Source organism: Dermacentor andersoni, chromosome 1 (assembly GCF_023375885.2).
Source record: "Dermacentor andersoni chromosome 1, qqDerAnde1_hic_scaffold, whole genome shotgun sequence".
Taxonomy (NCBI): domain Eukaryota; kingdom Metazoa; phylum Arthropoda; class Arachnida; order Ixodida; family Ixodidae; genus Dermacentor; species Dermacentor andersoni.
Genome location: NC_092814.1, coordinates 396960223 through 396974142, shown reverse-complemented (window position 1 = coordinate 396974142; position 13920 = coordinate 396960223).

The following is a 13920-nucleotide window of genomic DNA, read 5'->3' as shown; positions in this document are numbered from 1 at the left end:
ACTGCCAAATGAGGCAGTAGATTACATACTTCTTGTTTTAGTAAAGTTTTCAAAATACCATTAATATTAAGACCTGGCGACATGGCACACAATATAAAGGTGACACGCTGCGCATTGGGAAATACTGATAGCAGCGAAGCAAGCACTTAAATGACACGGATGTGATTGGTAGAGATCGAATAGTTGTTTTCATAAGTGGGGATGGTGCTTTGGAATGCCTTATATCACAAGGCAACTGCTTTTATATTTGGCGCCCACGATCCGCTGAGTAATATTTATATTTGAAGCAGCGTCGTCGAGGCTACGCATTTCGACACGCCTCGGTCAGTTCGATGTTTGCACTCGTAGTCAACCCCCCCCCCCCCCCCTCCGCGCGAGTGCAATCTACAGCATCACTAAACGTTAGCGAGTGGCATCCTTCAAATGACACTAACGGCGTAAGAGCAATGGCTTAAAATGAAACCAAATTTGACCGTCTCAGAGAGGTATAGCAGGTTACCAGACATATTATTGAAAATTTTAAGGCGATGAGTGCGCCCCCTCTGCTTGCGCTCATGTCGAGTGTTCATGGAAATCAATATGGCACCTTGAAGCTAGAGAAAGGTCAAGGGATGAATTTGCTTACAAAGCGGCCTCATCAGATGGCAGAGAAATGCATAAGTGCTCGTTTAACACAGCTCTGGTGACGTAATAAACAACTCCAGAAGGTCAATATCAGTGTGGATGTAGAGCCGCGATGCTGCTGCGAGACGTTAAATGAGCGTTCGGATATGGTGAAGGCGCACAGTCGGCCGCAAGTGTATCTCAAGCGTTTCTAGGCACTCAAAGAAACCAATAAAAGCACTTCACCTGCTCATTAAATCGTCTCCTTTTCTTATCGTTGAAGAGCCAGGAGGGTAGGTATCGGCGCAGCCTCATGGAGTCTACCTGCGCAGTAGGATGAATTTCAGGTCATTGTCATGAGTTTTGCTGCAAAACTATGAATTGGGATGCCATCACATATTTTTTTACAGCTCAGACTTAAAACAATTAAACAGCGGTTATTAATTCGTTATGTCTCAGCGGCTGTATTTTTTTCACGTTTTGTAGTGCACCAACAAGGGTAATTCAGCCCATTTTACAAAAAGTCCCTTGCCTAATTTGCAGGTTCGTTGCAACGTGTCATAATGTTTATCGAGATCATTAAACACGACCAACAGGTGCTTATTCACTTGTACTCTTCAGAAATTCAGTCAACTTTTTCTTGTGCTGAATTTTACATGGATGCGTCAAACTCACATGTTGGCGTATCTTGCATATTTGTCGTCAACTCTTTCTATGAATACGCTTGAAGAAATAGCCGAAGCGCAACGCACTTCTCAACTGGAGTGGCTGTCCATGATCAAAGCCGGGAGGATGATACTGGACGATCTGGGAATAAGATGCTCGAACGAGGTGGCCATGAAGCTCCCGTCCCCGAAGAGGTCCGACGCCAGACCACAATCGACCCCATCCCGAAGAACATGAATCCCGAGTTCAACAAGGGAAGGAGAGCGGCGAGGGCCAAGGCTCTCATCGACCAGCCTGCCAACGACGAACACGCGTGGTACGTGGACGCGGCCGAATACCAACGGAATGCGTTCGCAGCGGTCGTCATAGAGGCGTCAACCAGCGCCACGAGGATGGCAGCGAGCATGAGAAGCGCCGGAGTGGAACAAGCGGAGGAGGTAGCCATCGCACTGGCCATAAACGACGCAGACTGCCACATGGTGCTGAGTGACTCGAGACAGGCGGTGCGAAACTTCGCCAAAGCCCAAGTCTGCAGGGTGGCCGAGCGCGTCCTGCGAGCGGCCAAACTACAAGACAGAAAAGTAAGAATCAAGTGGTTCCCAGCGCACGCGGGTGATGCGTCGTAACGCAATGAGAACCACAATGAGACGGCACACGTAGCGGCGCGAGCGCTATCCAACCGCGCCCCGACGACAGACCGTCTGACGTGGTTCAGAACCAAGGACCGCATGGCGGATTAAAATGAAATCACGAAGGCCTACCGCATGGCTCGCAGGAGTCTCCTACCCCCGCACCCGAGGCTGAGTCGAGCGGAGGCGGTACTACTAGATAGCTCCAGACCGGATCGCTACGGAGCCCGAGGCTGATGCATCTCATGTACCCCGAGACATATCCGACCGGTAAGTGCAGAGTCTGCCGGAGGGAAACGGCAGATTACACGCACATCTTGTGAGATTGTGTTAAAAATTCAAAAGAAGCAAAATCAAGAACGCTCCCACCGCAGCTCGAGGCAGCCGCGACGAGCTACGACCGAGACGAACAGCTCTGGGCCATCCAGCAAGTCCTCGGGGCGCTCGAAAGGCAGGGACCCAGCGAGCCGGCAACGCTGAGCGGAGACCCGCGCCGAGTAACGGCGACTTCGTAGATGACGTATGTCCTCGTCGGGGTTCGCGAGCGCCCAATTGCAGGAACAAATAAAGTTGGCTATAATCCAATCCATTCTCTGAATCCGGCGATCTGCTCCCTCAGACAAGTATCCTTACAGCAGAAACTACTGCAGTGCTGTCTGATGTAAAACACGTCAAACGATGAAAACTACAAAAGGCAATAATATTTATGAACTCGTCACAAATATCCAGCTTTTTTGCTGATGGTGATGATGATAATATATTGGCACCCCCTTTGAACCCGGGCGGTGAGGAATAGTCGCCTATACTTGATGTGGTGTTTTTCTGGTATGCTATACATGTTGTTTCTTCTAGCATTTATTCACATATGTCCTTTGTTATTTTTCTCTTCCTCAAAGCTTCTCTATCTACCTTGCACCGCTACCTTTGGCTGCAACGGGTCGGGTAGTATCAATTTCTTACCAGTTTTTTTTTTCAGAATTACTTTAAAGGTCTCTTACTTATCTCGACTGCTGACCGCTTCATGCTTCCCTTTACTTTAAATTGAAGCTCTTCGGTAAGATGCGCGTTACCTACGGTTCTCACTGAGTGAATACCTTCGCATTCCACTAGGATGTACCGAGTGATCTCTAGATTTTCGCTGCTCAAGACACATGCCTCATCTTGATTGGAATTCTTGCTCTGGCATTTTTTTCTCCCTAGGCAACCAGCTCAACCCACAAGTAGGAAGGCGCTGCCTTTTGCGTTATCATACAGATTATATATTTTTAATTATGTCTTCTTATGTAAATTTCCATCGCATTTATTGTTTCCATTCATTGCAGCGAATTCACTGTCTCTGATTGTCTCACCTTTTTTTAATACTCCTCCTTGTCCACTTACACTTACCATTAGCCTGTACATGGTTGCCATCATTCTTGACCTCTTGCTTCATTCTGTGTCCACGCTTTTCAGGTAACAATATTTGGCGCTTTAAGATGCCCATTTATTTTCTCCACTCTTCCTGAGTCATTCTTCAAAAGCAGTTTTTTTCTACGCTTATGACTTCAAAAGAGGCCCAATCCATGTCACCCTGCAGTGCATCATTTGTGGTTTTACCGTGTGCTTCCAAAGCCAGCGGCCTGCCGCGCTTTAGTCATATTCAAACCCCGACAAGGTAATCTATTTTAAGCATACAATGTCATTTGCGAAGGTTAGCGCTGGCACCATACGTCCTTTGCAGATTCCGTGCACCACATCATCATTATTCTAGACCGAAAGCTCTCCATGTTTAATTCTTGCTGAATTCCACTTCTTTGTATTCAGATTATCTTGGTTGGTGCTTGAGCATGTGTTTTCTTCCTTTATGCACCCAGGCACTTATGTTGTTTTGCTGTGGTTATGGCTACCAGTTGCATCCTTATCACGTAATTAGTCGTCTCTTCAATAAACATCGTGATTGCCGTTTCCTCTGAGCTAAACATAAGGCCGTATTTGTCGTTGCGTTGCCACACATATTCGCAAGTGTCTGTAAATATTTTGACTTGTGCGCAACCGATGGTTATATGGTCATGTGTCGCAAGCAACAGTTCACTGCAAGCCCTCATTACACCCTCCGTTACGCCCTACCTTGCTCGGACAAGCCGGATCATGAAGCTTTGTGGCAATACTGAACACGTTTCCAGAGCTTATTCGCCAAGGTAAGGCGAACACTGTGGCTTGGTATAACGTGCTTCGTCATATGGCAGGGGTCCCGTGAACAGCACGGGCGGGTGGCTCACAGCTTCGTCTTCCCTTCTACTGTAGGATTTTGTCCGTGTGCTTCGCCATCGACCCGGTAGAGTCTACCACGCTGAATCAACATTATCGGGCCGACTTTCCGCACAAGGGCCGTCGATTGCCTGCGCGATATCCCCTCACCGCTTCCACTTCACAGCCCAGCGTCGTCGTCGACGTACAGCTAAAAATTCAGTAGTTATAGCCGGCTTCCCTCATATAGCAACGGTGGCGTAAACAGCGCGGGCAGGCGCCTCACAGCTTCGTCTTCCCTTCTACTGCAGGATTTCTTCTGTGTGCTTCGCCAACGACCCGGCGCCGTTTTCCACGCTGAATCAACATTATCGGGCCGACTTTCTGCAGAAGGATCGTCATTTTCCTGCGTGATAGCCGCTCGCCGCTTCCACTGGACAGCCCGGTGATGTCATCGACATACAGATACAAATTCAGCGGCCCTGGCCGGCTTTCCTCATATGGCAGCGGTGACATGAACAGCGCGGGCTGGCGCCTCACAACTTCGTCTTCGCTTCTACAGCAGGTTGGTGCCTGGAACTTGCGGCTTCCGCAATGCATGTTGACCCCTGCACGCCACTGCTGCTATTAGGGAGTCAAATCTGTCTGCTAGCTGTTTTTCATCATGTCGAAAATTAGCAAAAAGTTGTGTTGCGCTTGACGACCTGAAAAATTAAATCAAAAATGACCTGAAGCTTTTTCAAGAGTCCTTTGAACGTGATATTCGCAGTGAACTAAGGGAGAATAAGGCGAGCCTGTCTTTTTCAGACCAAAAGTTTAATGAAATGACAGTGGACCTCAAGAAGGTGTTGGATGAAAACAAACGCTTACGGGTAGCAAACGAAAGTTTAAAACAACAATGTAATCTCTTGAATGTTCAACTTAACAAAGCAGACGTAAGGATCACAGAGTGCGAACAGTACTCGCGAAACTGCAACCTGGAAATAAAAGCAATTCCCATGAACCGCGAAGAAAACCTGCTTGAGTTAATCGGCGAGAATCGGCGTTAATCGGCGAAAATTGGAGAGCCTATCCTACCCACTGATGTAGAAGTGTGTCACAGAGTGCCAGTTCCTTGCGGTTCAGTGAACATGAACGCTATTGTGGAATTCGCTCACCGCCAGAAACGCGATGCTGTCCTTGAGAAAGACAGAAAGAAAAGAATAACATGTAATGACCTCGGTTTCACTGTATCTGCCCCTATCTACATCAACGAGCACTTGTGGCCTGAACGGAAGTGTCTACTTGGGCAGACGATCAGTAAGAAACGGGAGGTCAACTGGAAATTCGTGTGGGTGCGCGGTGGCCAAATATTCGCACGCAAAGAAGAAAAAAGCAGGCTGCTAAAAGTGATCAGCAGTGCGGACCTCGTTAAAATGGTCTAGTATAAATTATTGTTCTGATGAATTGTCACGAACTTTTAACTCCTTTGGTTCTCAAGAAGTTTGCAAATGAGAACACATTAGGAATTTTTCATCTTAACTGTCGCTCAACTAACAATAAGTTTGAAGACTTACAGTTACTTTTTGATTCTCTGGGCTTCTCCTTGGGTGTGCTAATGTTCAGTGAAACGTGGTATAATGATAAATCTGACTATTTTGCTCTAGATGGTTATAAGCACTTTTTCCTTAACAGATCCGGTCGCAAAGGTGGGGGCGTATCGATGCATATTCATAATGCAATAACTGTTGATCAAAGCGAGGAATTTACGTTGGCAACGGAAGATCTTGAGCTAGTGACTGTAGAAAGCCATAGTAGCATCGTCAGTGTGGTGTATCGTCCCCCTAATGCAAGACTAGACACTTCTTTTGAAACACTAGAAACTCTTTTGGATTACACGTCTTCTAATGGAAGGTTGCTTTATCTGTGGGGTGATGTGAACATAGATATGAAATGTGGTGAAGCCAGGAAAGGAACTTGTAGCCTTAATTGACGCCTATGGGTTTTGCAACGTTATCGACGCGCATAACGTGCTCCACGGCAACCATCGCCTGTGACATCAGTGATCACCTCTCAATCTTTGCTTTCGTCAATAACACTAGACCAGATAGCGTTTATAGACCGCATGATTTCAAGTATCGCCGCATTGATCTGAACACCTTCAGCAACTTTCGGATAGCGATTTTCGCCACTGACTGGGAATACGTCCTATCAATAAATGACCCTGACACAGCTTACGATGCTTTCCTATCCAAACTGAAAGCTATCTACGACACTTCTTTTCCTCTGAGGCACGCGAGAAAATGCAAAAATAGAAAACCACGGATAACGGCAGAACTAATTCGTCAAATTAAATTGAAAGACAAGTTATTTACGCAGTTCATTGAATCTCAAGACCCTGCAAAATTAGACGCATATAGAAAATACCGTATTCAGCTAAGCCGAAAACTGAAGAGTGCGAAATAAGAATGCTTTAGCAATCTTTTCGACGCCGCTTCGAGAGACAGTGCCCGAGACCAATGGGACCAACTAAATCTCTTGCTTAACTTCCGGTCACGCCGTCCTATTGCTATAATTGAAAAAGAAGGCGAAGTTCTGGCGAAGCGGTAAGGAACTTTTCAACCAGTTTAATAGGTTTTTTATTATTATTACAAAATCACTTTGTGTCGCACCAGATGTCCCTGTTGGTTATGCCTGTGCGGCACCAAGCATTCACGAAACCTTACTTATATTTCCAACTACTGAATCAGTAATAATATTCGTGTTTTCCAACCGCCGGTCGTGTAAATCCGAGGATAAAGATGCTTTTCTAATCCAACCATTTAAATTTGTAATAGACTTATTAGCTCCGACACTAGTATATATTTATAACCTTTGTTTAAGTACCGGCGTCTTCCCAAAACTAATGCAGATCGCAAAGGTTGTTGCCATACATAAAAGTGGATCTGTTTCTTCCTTTTCCAATTACAGACCAATATCGATTCTTCCAGTACTGTCTAAAGCATTAGAAAAAATGATTCATTGCCGGTTGACTAACTTTCTAAGTAAGCATTCTGTTATTTCTGACTACCAGTTTGCATTTAGAAAACAGAGATCGACTGAGATGACATTGACTAAAGAAAAAGAAATTATAATTTCCGCCTTTGATGAAAAGCTTCTTCTCGTGATATACATAGACATCCAACGTATTTGATCTAATTGGCCACTTTCTATTATCTCAGAAACTGAGTCACTATGGCATTAGGGGCATCAGCCTTGCTTTAATAGTCTTACCTAAAGTACCGTAAACAAATGGTGTGTTTAAATGAAACCTCATCAGATGATCAGCCAATCTTATCTGGTGTACCACAGGGAAGCATTTTACGGCCTTTGTTGTTTTTAGTGTATATAAATGACATTTTTCATGCCCCCTTTCCGGTTCATCCTGTAGCTTACGCTGATGGTATTACAATGGTTGCCACAGGAAACACACTAGCTGAGTTATCCATCCGTGGCCACCAATTTTTGCAACATTGCGTCACTGGTGTAATAAAAATTTTAGTTAATACGAATAAAACAAAGGCTTTGATATATAGAACAAAAAATTAAAAAGTAAGTGGTGATATCGAACTACTATTATGTGATGACAAGATTGACATTGTATCCAGTATAAAATCTCTTGGTGTTATATTCTCTGAGACACTCAATTGGGACCTACAAATTGAAAATATTCGTGCTAAAATGAACAGGTTAAATGGCGTGTTATGTAAACATAGGTTAACCCTTCCCACACAGGTTAAACTCCTCCTTTATAATTCATATACAGCGCCAGTGATTACTTATTGCCAGACAGTTTGGGGTACAACGACACAACACAATAAACAGCGCCTTCTTATTGCACAGAAGCGTGCTATAGCTAATATACCGTGGAATGCTCACACCAGAGAATTTTTCAGGCAGTTAAATGTTTTACGAATAACTACCTTGTATGTGTTCAAACTGCTTTCCATTTACAAAACTGCTGTAGCAATGAACAATAACCTCATGCTAACAATGTTTGAGCTAGTACGTCATGAACCTACATATGATGTACGTCGCTCTATATCATGGACCCTAGCGTTAAGTCGTACCAAATACCGCACACAATCTTTATTGTACAATCTGCCTAGGTACCTAAATGTTCTCGAAGGCAATCGTGTTTCTCTTAGGTTGCTTTCTACACAACCTTTCATGGAATTGATAAATCTTTTCGACCCTTGGAACGAATAGCTCACCTGTGTAACTGTATGACAATGCATTGTAGGGGACTTGAATGAATTCTATTTTTCGGTATTTTTGTCAACGTTGGCGTTAGAATTGTGTAATGGGAATTGGCGAAGAAATTGTGTAATTGCGTTAATTGTGTAAAATCATGACAATGTAATAGATTACGAGTAAAATTACAATTACGCCATAGATTACGAGTGTTGTGATTTTGAATTCTGTTTCTGTGTATACTTTGCAACCTGTCGCATTGCCTTTGTTTTTCACCACACTGCTGCTCTGTAGGGCGTAGCGGGTCTTCAAGCTGCATTCGGCAGCTTTTTACCTTCCATCCTGTCTCATTTCGGTACTTTGTTTTCAGAGAAATAAAAAAATCTATCTATCTAATCATAAAAGTACGACTGCTCCTCCTCTCCATGCCAGACCGCGTTGCATGTCCCCTCAAAGGGTTCATTTGGATCGCCAAACATTCGATAAGATGCTCGAGTTTGGTACCATCCGGCCATCGTCAAGGCCTTGGGCGTCTCCGCTTCACATGGTGCCAAAAACGGCATCAGGTGACTGGCGACAATGTGGAGATTACAGAGCACTGAATCGAGCAACTGTACCAGTCCGCTACCCTATGCTGCACATTCTTGATATTACAACAAACTTGCACGGTGCTACAATTTTCTCCAAGGTGGACCTCGTGAATGTATACCAGCAGATACCAGTGGAACCAGAGAACGTCCTGAAGACCGCGATAACAACCCCTTTCGGCCTATTTGAATTCCTTCGAATGAAGTTCCGACTTCACAACTCCGGACAGACGTTTCAGCGCTTTATGGCATCCCCTTGTAGGACTCCATGGTGGGTGGTTGGCGTTACTGCCGAAATATCACATATCTTTATGGATAGCTCCTTTCCTCAAATCTCTGATCGCCCTCAGAAAAGAGGGCGCACCGATGAAGTTTTTTCAGTTTTTCGGACGCCAAGTCCACAACTTCCCACGTTTCCATGTAGTTCACTCAGAAAAACCCGGCAAACCAGTGCGCACCATTTCACCTTTCCTTGTATCGAAAACTGACTTTTGGAGCCGGTTATGAGGCCACCAGGATGGCAAGCGGCGATCTCCTACTGGAGCTCCGCGATAAGAAGCAATACGAGAAACTGCGGAAACTAGTGTCATTTGGGGAGACCCAACTAACAGTAACCCCGCACCGTACTATGAACACCACCCGCGGCGTTGTGTCGGATGATGACTTGCTGGAGCTCACTGAGGCTGAACTCTTGGAGGGCTTCAGTGAACAGAATGTAATCAATGTCAAAAGAATTAAGATGAGGCGAGATGGCAAAGAAATCCAAACCAAGCACTTGATAATCACCTTCGGATCAAGTGTCCTGCCCGAGTCAATCGAGGCAGGGTACATTAAGCTCCGTGTTAGGCCATGTGTGCCCAATCGACTCAGATGCTTTAAATGCCAACGTTTCGGCCACAGTTCGCAGAGCTGCCGAGGCCGTCAAACCTGTGCGAAGTGCAGTGCCCATGAACATACTTCTGAAGCTTGCGAGAACAATCTCCATTGTGTAAACTGTGAAGGGAGCACGCCGCATACTCACGGTTGTGCCCATCCTGGAAGAAAGAAAAAGAAATTGTGACGATAAAAGCAAAGGACACTATCACTTTCGAGGAGGCACGCAGGCGGGTATCCTACCTGCCCAAGAACACATTTGCCGAAGTGGCGCGTCAGGGGGCAGCACCACAACGGTCTCCGGCGGCTGTCCGACTCACGCCCAGTGAGACGGCAGAAACACCATCCGCCCCCTCGGCGGCTGCAGCTAGCGCTGCTACGCCAACCCAGCAGAAGGGGCCATCTACCTCCGGGCAGGTGCCCCCAAAGACCTCGTCCAACGTGCCGATGCCTTCACGCAAAACAAAGCGCTCGGAAGAGCGCGTGTCCAGTGCTTCGCGAGAGGCGATGGACACAACCACCAGCAAGACGGCGCCACCAGCGCCTAAGGAGCGGCGAGGCACTCTCGATCGCTCCAAAAGAGACAAAACTCCCGTCACGGCGCCGGAAAAAGGCCCGTGAGCCAATCCTCGTCTCTTCAACACACAGCATCGAACACATATAGCATAATGGATATACAAATACTACAGTGGAATGTACGAGGACTTCTACATAACCTCGACGACATTGGAGAAATAATACACAAACACAATCCGAAGCTGCTGTGTGTTCAAGAGGCACATCTCAAACCTACCAATACAAATTTTCTTAGAAACTACACCATCTTCCACAAAGACCGTGAGGAGGCTAATGCCTCCGGCGGTGTAGCAATAATAGCCGACAAGGCGGTAGCTTGCCGACCCGTCGCCATTAACACGCCCCTTGAGGCAGTGTCAGTTCAGGCTATTCTTTTTAATAAAATACTAACTGTGTTAGTATTTATTAGTAGTGTTATTAGTAGCGTTAGTATATATACCGCCAAACCAGCGTCTTAAAAAAACACTTTTATAACCTTATTGACCAGTTTCCCGAGCCTTATATACTCGTGGGAGATTTTAACGCACATAACACAATGTGGGGAGACTCGCGATGCGACGCGAGAGGTCGACTTATTGAAAATTTCCTTTTAACTATTGGTGCCTGTATCTTTAATAAGAAATAACCAACGTATTATAATCCACATCATAACTCGTACTCATCAATAGACCTGGCGATCGGATCCGCTTCCATCTTTCCTGATTTAGAATGGCATGTAATTAAAAACATATTCGGAAGTGATCACTTCCCAGTAACGCTGAACTTCGTAAACAAACATGACTTGCATCCACACATCCCGCGCTGGAAACTGGCCTCAGCTGACTGGGAACGTTTTAGAATATCCACCCACATATCACGGGATTTTATAAATAATTTTACTATAGATCATGCTGTTTTATACTTCACCGCTTTTATCATTGACGCCGCTGAAAAGTTCATTCCTCAAACAAGAGACACTTCATCCAAAAGACGGGTCCCCTGGTGGAATGACGATTGCAGAGAGGCACGTATGAGACAAAATAAAGCTTGGAGCAAACTATGTGAAAGTCCTACAGCGGAAAATCTTATATAATTTAAACAGGTTAAATCGCAGGGAAGAAGGACGCGACGACTGGCAAAGAGGCTGGCAGAGGGTTCTCTCTGGTGTAAATTCGTATACTCAAGAATCTAAAGTATGGAATGGGCTGAAAAGGCTTAAGGGGCAAGAAATTCATCTGTTGCCCCTAGTAAACGGTGAAGCAAACCGCTTGGAAGACCAAGCTGACACCCTTGGCGAACACTTCCAATACGTTTCCAGTTCTAACCATTACTCCAAGGCGTTTCTAAAACACAAACAAGTAGCAGAACATAAGGCTATCGACCGCAAATGCAGACAGAACGAACCCTTCAACGCTCCTTTTAACATCGCCGAGTTGAGAGCCTCCATGTCTGCATGTCAGAGCTCCGCACCTGGACCGGACAGGATCATGTACGACATGATTAAACACCTCCCCAGTGATACTCAAATTACTCTGCTAGCACTTTTTAACGCAATATGGGCGGCGGGATGCCTCCCTACCGCATGGAAAGAAGCGTTGGTCGTTCCGATTCTTAAACAGGGCAAAGACCCCACATTAGTAACAAGTTATCGCCCGATTGCCCTCACAAGTTGTATATGCAAACTTGTTGAAAAAAATAATAAACCGTCGACTTTTACACTTCCTTGAATTAAATAAATTTCTTGATGGGTATCAGTGTGGTTTAGTGCGCATCTAGAGCGCATGGAAGCAAACATTCGGGACGCTTTCGTGCATAAACAGTCCTTCTTATCCGTGTTTCTCGACATGGAAAAGGCGTACGATACAACTTGGCGCTACGGTATCCTGCGTGACCTATCGACGCTGGGCATCCGCGGCACTATGTTAGACATCATAGAAAGCTACCTGCACAACCGTACATTCCGGGTGAAAATAGGTAATGTGCTGTCGCGTGCATTCATACAGGAAACTGGGGTACCCCAGGGAGACGTACTGAGGTGCACGCTCTTTGTAGTTAAAATGAACACGCTTCGTACAGCATTACCCCCATCTATCTTTTATTCCGTCTACGTACGTAGACGACATACAGGTAGATTTCAAATCCTGCAACCAAACAGTCTGTGAGAGGCAGGTACAACAGTCCTTAAACAAAGTCTCCAAGTGGGCAGACGAAAACGGGTTCAAAGTGAACCCCAACAAAAGTTCTTGCGTTCTTTTCACCAGGAAAAAAGGGCTTGCTGCAGATCCCACTGTTGAAATATAGGGGCAACGAATACCCGTAAACAAGGAACACATATTCCTAGGTGTTGTACTTGACTCTATGCTTACATTCATCCCACACATAAAATATATTAAAGCAAAATTTCTTAAAACAATGAACTTGCTTAGTATCCTATCCCAGATAACATGGGGTAGCGACAGAAAGTGTTTATTGAATCGGTACAGGAGCCTAGTTCGATCACGACTTGACTATGGTGCCATGGTTAACCACTCTGCCGCCCCGAGCGCGCTAAAAATGTTAGATCCCGTCCACCACCTGGGTATCCGCCTGGCCACTGGCGCCTTTAGAACAAGCCCATTCAAAAGCCTATACGTAGAGTCAGATGGGTTGTCACTCCATTTTCAGAGAACATACATCAGCTTCACCTACTTTCTTAAAGTGCGCTCTAATAAGGAACATCTGTGTTACACGACAGTTTTCCGTAACAGACCCTCCATGAGACTTCCTTTGTCACTGCGCGTAAGAGAACTTAGTGAAGAAATGGATTTCCCGATACTCGAACATCGCCTAATGGCTCCTGCTAATCTATTACCGCCCTGGGAGTGGCAGGTGATAGAATGTGACACATCCTTTGTACAGGTCTCGAAGCACGCTCCTGAGTTTGAAATTGGTATGCATTTCCTTCAATCGAAGTACTCCTGCTTTGAATTTTACGCAGAAGCGTCCAAATCCCATGCTGGCGTATCCTACGCTGCTGGTGGTCCCTCTCTTTCTGAATATGACGTGTTGAACCCCCTAACAAGTATCTTCACTGCAGAAGCCTATGCAGTACTGTCTGCAGTAAAACATATAAAGACACTGAAACTTGACAGAGCAATAATATTCACAGACTCGTTAAGTCTTGTAAATTCACTCATTTCTTTACAAAAGCATAGAAATCCTGTCTTGAATGAACTCTACAGGCACCTATGTAACATCTACTTATCACATAGACATGTAGTAATATGCTGGGTTCCTGGCCATAGAGGAATCGAGGGAAATGTGCTTGCTGACGAGATGGCCAAATCAATGGCATCGCAGGGTACTCGTTCTGCTGCAGTCCCTGCCACAGACATGAAGCCTTTCCTCAGAAACAAACTGCGAAGCCACTGGCAACGCTTGTGGGAAGCAGAAACCAATAATAAGCTTCACGTAATTAGGCCTAAGTTAGGTTTCTGGCACCCAACAACGAAAACACGAAGAACAGAGGTCCTGTTCACTAGACTAAGAATAGGACACACGTTCGGCGCTCATAACTTTCTCCTGACCGG